At 44.5% G+C, this 7,790-nt stretch overlaps 1 long non-coding RNA gene across 1 annotated transcript; it reads right to left on the reverse strand.

Annotated features, from left to right (window-relative positions):
• Positions 1-506: 506 nt before the first annotated feature.
• On the reverse strand, positions 507-6,802 carry LOC123730551 (uncharacterized). Its single transcript, XR_006762021.2, has 2 exons — positions 6,568-6,802; positions 507-4,066 (listed from the first exon to the last, which is right to left on the reverse strand). It is a non-coding gene; the product is annotated as an uncharacterized LOC123730551 (long non-coding RNA).
• Between the last annotated feature and the right edge of the window lie 988 nt (positions 6,803-7,790).

Genomic DNA, 7,790 nt, shown 5'->3' on the forward strand with positions numbered 1-7,790 from the left:
AAACTTCAGAATACTTTTTTAAACCTCAAATACATCCCAAGTTTTACTTTTACTGCAACAGGCTGATCAAATTAAGATGCTACATCTGTACATTACACTTAATAGTACCACCTCAACCCAACAGCCAACTCCTCTGTGCGTGGGTGTGTGTGTGTGAGACTGTTGTTTAATCTCTAGTCTTCAGAGACATTAAAGGACAGCCGTGCTCTGTAATACTGTTGAGCCAGCGCATGTTGCCATGGTGTAAGCACATATTCTGACATGCGCAGGCCATCGCTGAAAAACCCTCCCTCGTGGTTCTTTTAGTGCCCCAAAGCAGTCAGTGTATGTGTATGTGTATGTGTATGTGTATGTGTGTGTGTGTGTGTGTGTGTGTGTGTGTGTGTGTGTGTGTGTGTGTGTGTGTGTGTGTGTGTGTGTGTGTGTGTGTGTGCGTACGTACACAGGATACATGGTTAGTTCATCCATCACTCAGGGCAACAACAAAAAAAGGGCAGACAGTGAAATGTTGGCAAGTTCATTTATCCTACTGTGGCTCTCCACCCCCCTGGGATACAAAGATCAGAAACGTGGCAGGACGTGGGGACATGGGACATATGTGTGTGAACATGTGTGTATGCGCGTGAGTTTGTGTGTGTGTGTGTGTGTCTTCAGGATTGGTGGGTCCCCTGCGGGACGGTTGAGCTAACGTAGGCTAAAGCGATTAGCATGAGGTTGTAAGTAACAAGAACATTTCCCAGGACATAGACATATCTGATATTGGCAGAAAACTTACATTTATAGTAGCTATTACAGTGAAAGAATACCATACTATTGTTTGAGGAGAGTGCATAGTTTTGAACATGAAAAGTTATTCATTAACAAATTAAGCACATTTGGGCAGTCCTGATACAAAATCTTGATACAAAACAGAAATGCAATGGTTCATTGGATCAGACTAAAACTTTGCACATACACTGCTGCCATCTTGTGGCCAATATCTAAATTGCAACTGGGCTGGAATAATACATTATGGCCTTTCTCTTGCATTTCAAAGATGATGGTGCAAAGAAAATACAAAAAACAGTTGTTTTTTTCTTTGTATTGTCTTTTACCAGATCTAATGTGTTATATTCCCCTACATTTCATTCACATTTCCACAAACTTCAAAGTGTTTCCTTTCAAATGGTACCAAGAAAATGCATATCCTTGCTTCAGGGCCTGAGCTACAGGCAGTTAGATTTGGGTATGTCATTTTAGGCGAAAATTGAAAAAAAGGGGCCGATCCTTAAGAGGATCCTTAAGTAAAACTGACGTGTTACCCTGTTCTTCCAAAGGGGTAATGTTGAGACCCATTATCGTCAGGGCAACACTAATAGAACTGCAAATATCACAATCTGCCAAAGTGATAATGGTTTGTTCAATAATTCAACAGCTGCTGGTACACACCTAATGCACATCCTGACATTAGTACAAAGGCAAGTAAACACACACAATTAAGAGTACACACTCAAATCTATCTGAATGACTACACTCATGGTGATAACTTTGTTCAATAATTCAACACCGCTGACATACAGTAGGTTTTCCATTCTACCACCCACACTAAAACAAATATATAGCCCACCACACAAACACCAATACACACAGCCAGAACCATTACAGTATATTATACTCTCTGCTATTTACAGGTAAAGAATATACTTAAAATATGTGTGAAGTATTTAAACCCATGGTCATAGTCCAGGCAGAGAGTGACTTCGAAATTGGACGTTATGAAATGCCTTCAAAACCGGCCACTATGGGCAACAGTGTGCTCTATTACATTATGACTGTGTACCCTAATGACTGTGGATCGGAAGGTCTCGTGTTCAAACCCTATCCCAAACCTTAACCCTTAAATTAACCACTTGGAATGAATGCCAAAATGTCATGTTTTAGCCCTATCCCAGAACGGAACCCTTAAAAACACTTTGAAATTTAACGTTTGGAGAAACGGAATGATGCTGAGCAGGAGGAGTCAACACAGTGTTTAAAACACTTTTGGAGAAACGTGGATAAATGTCTAATTCTGCAGTGAAACTGTAATGGCTTGTTGCATAGTTATGGTAAGCAGAAGACTAGTCTTCAAGGTTGTCTGTCTCTCAGTACCCTCAGTAATGGGATCAAAATCCATTCACCCCAGGGTTGTTTTATAACCTTTGAACTCTAAGTACAGATTTAAAATCTTATTTTGATCCCCCTGTTGCAGGAGAACTTTCCTTTAATGCAGGACATTTAAAACTTGTATTGTATTTTTTTTTTAAAGCAATGAATCAATCAATTTAATTTATAAAGCCCTTTTTACATCAGCAGATGTCACAAAGTCCTTATAAAGAAACCCAGCCTAAAACCCCAAAGAGCAAGCAATACAGATGTAGAAGCACGGCAGCTAGGAAAAACTCCCTAGAAAGGCAGGAACCTAGGAAGAAACAGAGAGGAACCAGGCTCTGAGGGTTGACCACTCCTCTTCTGGTGGTGCCAGGTGGAGATCATAAGAGTACATAGCCATTAATTGATAGATCATTCTTCAAGATGTTTAAACGTTCATAGATGACCAGCAGGGTGAGATAATAATCACAGTGGTTATAGAGGGTGCAAAAAGTCAGCACCTCAGGGTTAATGTCAGTGGACTTTTCATAGCCGAGCATTCAGAGATTGAGACAGCAGGTGCATGGGGAATTACACCAAATATTACACCCTGGCACATAGACTATTGCAGCATAGATACTGGAGAATGAGGGGGGGGGGGGGGACACTGTGGACCCATCCAAAGTTACCCACGGACAGGGCCAACCAAGCAGGATATTACCCCACCCACTTTGCCAAAGCACAGCCCCCACACCACTAAAGGGATATCACAGATCACTAACTTACTACCCTGAGACAAGGCCGATTATAGCCCACGAAGATCTCCCCCACCGCACAAGCCCGAGGACAGGAAGGATGGAAGAGCGCAAGCAAGCCAGTGACTCAGCCCCCGTAATAGGGTCAGAGCAGAGAATCTCAGTGGAGAGAGGGGAACCGGCCAGGCAGAGACAGCAAGGGCGGTTCGTTACTCCAGTGCCTTTCCGTTCACCTTCACACTCCTAGGCCAGACTACACTCAATCATAGGACCTACTGAAGAGATGAGTCTTCAGTAAAGAGTTAAAGGTTGAGATTGAGTCTGCGTCTCTCACATGGATCGGCAGACCTTTCCATAAAATGTTGCTCTATAGGAGAAAGCCCTGCCTCCAGCTGTTTGCTTAGAAATTCTAGGAAGAATAAGGAAGCCTGCTTCTTGTGACCGTAGCGTACGTGTAGGTACTGTATATATTTTTTTCCAGGTCAAGGTTTGGCTTTTTCAAGTTTGGCTTTATTACTGCCACTTTTAGTGAGTTTGGTACACATCCGGAGGATAGGGAGCCGTGTATTATGTTCAACATAGGAGGGCCAAGCACAGGAAGTAGCTCTTTCAGTAGTTTAGTTGGAATAGGGTCCAGTAAACAGCTGGAAGGTTTAGAGGGCATGACTATTTTCAGGAATGTGTCAAGAGATACAGGATTAAAAAACTTGAGTGTTTCCATTGATCTAAGGTCCTGGTAGTTCTGTGCAGTCCTGGCAGTCCTGGTAGTTCTGTGCAGTCCTGGCAGTCCTGGTAGTTCTGTGCAGTCCTGGCAGTCCTGGTAGTTCTGTGCAGTCCTGGCAGTCCTGGTAGTTCTGTGCAGTCCTGGCAGTCCTGGTAGTTCTGTGCAGTCCTGGCAGTCCTGGTAGTTCTGTGCAGTCCTGGCAGTCCTGGTAGTTCTGTGCAGTCCTGGCAGTCCTGGTAGTTCTGTGCAGTCCTGGCAGTCCTGGTAGTTCTGTGCAGTCCTGGCAGTCCTGGTAGTTCTGTGCAGTCCTGGCAGTCCTGGTAGTTCTGTGCAGTCCTGGCAGTCCTGGTAGTTCTGTGCAGTCCTGGCAGTCCTGGTAGTTCTGTGCAGTCCTGGCAGTCCTGGTAGTTCTGTGCAGTCCTGGCAGTCCTGGTAGTTCTGTGCAGTCCTGGGAGTCCTGGTAGTTCTGTGCAGACTTCTGTGCAGAGTTTTTGAGAAATATGCACATTAAGAAAAAGGCTTCTGAAGTTTGTAATTCCCACTTTGACATTTCAGACTGGATTTTCCCTTACAACATTTTTTTTATCAACCCCTAATTAGCTTACTGTGGCTGGTTAGCTGTTAGCGTTCTAGCTAGCTAGCGGCTGTCATGTGATGTAACTGAGCTTGCATTAGGGGTGAGAGGCTTTGTTAATGTTGCTTGACTGCAGGGAGAGAGACCGCTAAATGATGACTTCACTCAACATGCAAATGACTAGTACGCCATGCAGTGCAGTAGAGAGATAAGATATGCATGCAGCCTGCACTTTATATTAACCGGTGTAGTTTAGCATGAAGCCCAGTAAGAGTTTATTTATTGAGTGTTGTGTATTGATGCAGATCTGACTTGCCTGTATAGTGGGAATGTAAGTTACTATGGAGTGTTTTAACACTCAGTCACTGCACACATGTGCAATGGGGTGGGACCTTTACCATAACCCACTACATGGGATGCTGCCATCCAGATAGATAAGCTACGCTACGATGCACAGAGCTGAGCGGTCCTTTTTCCACACTTACCTTAATGATCATTAGTTCATCATAATATCTATTAAAATGCCTCAGTGCTGTAAAAGCAGAGGGGGGACCAGGTCTATGGCAGGTCTTGTGAGATCTGACTGGTTGAAGACACATCAAGTCTAAATGGGAGAGATTCCCCTAGCTACCCAAATAGATCAGCTTCTCTTTCTCTATCTTAACAATGGATTCTATCCTCAAACACATTCTATCCTCAAACAACCTCAAAACATCCTTAACGCAGCGCTTAAACCACTAAGATATCATACCATTGCTCTACAGTGTGTTAATCATCAAGCCCAGCGCCACAGCTCCGTGTATAGGCATCCTGTGCCTCACTGACAGACCTTCTCACTGACAGGCCTTCTCACTGACAGACCTTCTCACTGACAGGCCTTCTCACTGACAGGCCTTCTCACTGACAGACCTTCCCACTGACAGACCTTCCCACTGACAGACCTTCTCACTGACAGACCTTCCCACTGACAGACCTTCTCACTGACAGACCTTCTCACTGACAGACCTTCTCACTGACAGACCTTCTCACTGACAGACCTTCTCACTGACAGACCTTCTCACTGACAGACCTTCTCACTGACAGATCTTCTCACTGACAGACCTTCTCACTGACAGACCTTCTCACTGACAGACCTTCTCACTGACAGACCTTCTCACTGACAGACCTTCTCACTGACAGACCTTCTCACTGACAGACCTTCCCACTGACAGACCTTCTCACTGACAGACCTTCTCACTGACAGACCTTCTCACTGACAGACCTTCTCACTGACAGACCTTCTCACTGACAGACCTTCTCACTGACAGACCTTCTCACTGACAGACCTTCCCACTGACAGACCTTCCCACTGACAGACCTTCTCACCGACAGGCTTTCATTATCCTCTACAGATGCTCTGTCCACAACTCAGCAGAAGAGGAGAGAACAGGTGTGTGTGTGTGTGTGTGTGTGTGTGTGTGTGTGTGTGTGTGTGTGTGTGTGTGTGTGTGTGTGTGTGTGTGTGTGTGTGTGTGTGTGTGTGTGTGTGTGTGTGTGTGTGTGTGTGTGCGTGCGTTTCAAGTTTTAATGTCACATGCACAAGTACAGTGAAATGCCTTTCTTGCAAGCTCCACACCCAACAATGTAGTAGACAATATAAGTGTGTGGATTAATTCTTGACTGTCAAAACATTCATAAACAAGGGTTCCTCCCCCGTGTTCTGTACCTACTAATCAAACAGAGAGTGTTTGATTTACCTTTGCATTTCTGACAGTCTGGACAGAGCTACAGAACATCACCCCACTGGCTTGCCTTCTACTGTACCTTCCTCACCCAGAGGGATTTGTGATCTCAGCAAAAATGATTTGTCTGTACTAACAGATGGGAACAAGTAGTCTATATGTTATCTACATGTGGCAGACACTTCATGTGCAACATGTTCATATGATAGGATGGGCTGTTATGATAGAGCGACCTGAAGTCAGCTGTGGTCCCCGCAATGACAAGCACAAGGTTTGACTACACAATGCTTTTGTCATTATATTTGCGCAGAAAAACTCTCTGTTGTATCATTGTGCCAAATGCATTCTACATTAGTTGTACAACTTGAGTGTGTAAGGGGCCAAGGACTGCTAATGGGATCATGGTATTGAATCAGGATTGATGTGTATTGATGTGTACTGACGTGTATGCATGGCTCATCTGAGAAAGAGACCTTGGTCTCAGCATGACTCCCTGTCGAAATAAAGGTTAAATTAATGAAATATGCCTGAACTGTTTGTTGTGAACCAAATGACCCCTACCCATGGTGTCTCTCTGAACTGGGTCAAAGTTTACTATGCCTGCCCCTCCTCCTCCCCAATCACCACATACCACCACAAACACACACACACTCACACACTCACACAGACAAACACATTCCTTACCTCCCAGTCTCTAGCCTTGTATGATCCTTGTCCAAATAAGCAGTCTTGTCGTCCTTGTTTTTCTACATCCAATCCATCAGCCTTAGGTACTCAACTCCCTGTTAAATAACTCCTCATCTGTCTGTGTAAACACAATCACACACACACACACACACACACACACAAACACTTACACACATACACATGCATGCACAATCACACACACACACAAACACTTACACACATACACATGCATGCACAACACACACACACACACACACACACACACACACACACACACACACACACACACACACACACACACACACACACACACACACACACACACACACACACACACACACACACACACACACACACACACACACACAATTACACACACAAAGACACACACACCCTGTCTATCTGTAGAAAATGTCAACAGCATTGCCTCAAGGTTAGGTCGTTTTCCCCAGACCCCTGTCTGTCTCTAAAGCCATGTTCACACTGCTCAAATCAGTAAACAAAAAAATCTGTTTTAGAATACTGACTGTCCAAACAGCAAGATACAAGTGACCAAATCAGATGTGCTGTGTTCAGACAGCAGTCATTTGCTGACATGGCTACGCTAGTTGTCATAGTAACAACGGATGTGTGCGCAGTGGTGTAGCCTGATTGGGGGTGGTGCTCCTGCTTCCTATCACTCAGAAGTTATGTAGCAAGTTACAATGCCTGCCATGGATGTTTCTCAGTTGCTTTGAATATTCAAAGCAGGAAACATTTTTGGGGGATTTGAGCCACTTAAAACTTCCAATATGAACGAGGCTTGAGTTTCCATAGAGAGAGATCAGATTTTTCTAGTAATGTTGATCTGTTTCACCTGTCCTCGTAATTGTCTCCACCCCCTCCAGGTGTCACTTGTTTTCCCCAGTGTAATTATCCCTGTGTTTCCAGTCTCTCTGTGCCAGTTCGTCTTGAATTTCCAAGCCTACCAGCATTTTTTCCCATTTTTCCTGCTTTGCCTTTTAACCTTTATCTAGTCCTCCTGGTTTTGACCCTTGCCTGTTCTGGACTCTGTACCCACCTGCCTGACGATTCTGCCTGCCATGACCTCGAGCGAGCGAGCCTGCCTGCCACTCTGTACCTCCTGGACTCTGATCTGGTTATGACTTTTGCCTGTCCACGACCATTCTCTTGCCAATTCCCTTTGGATTTATTAAACATCTTAAACTCCAACCATCTGC

The sequence above is a fragment of the Salmo salar genome, chromosome 25, assembly GCF_965601325.2.
Source record: "Salmo salar chromosome 25, fSalSal1, whole genome shotgun sequence".
Classification (NCBI taxonomy): Eukaryota; Metazoa; Chordata; class Actinopteri; order Salmoniformes; family Salmonidae; genus Salmo; species Salmo salar.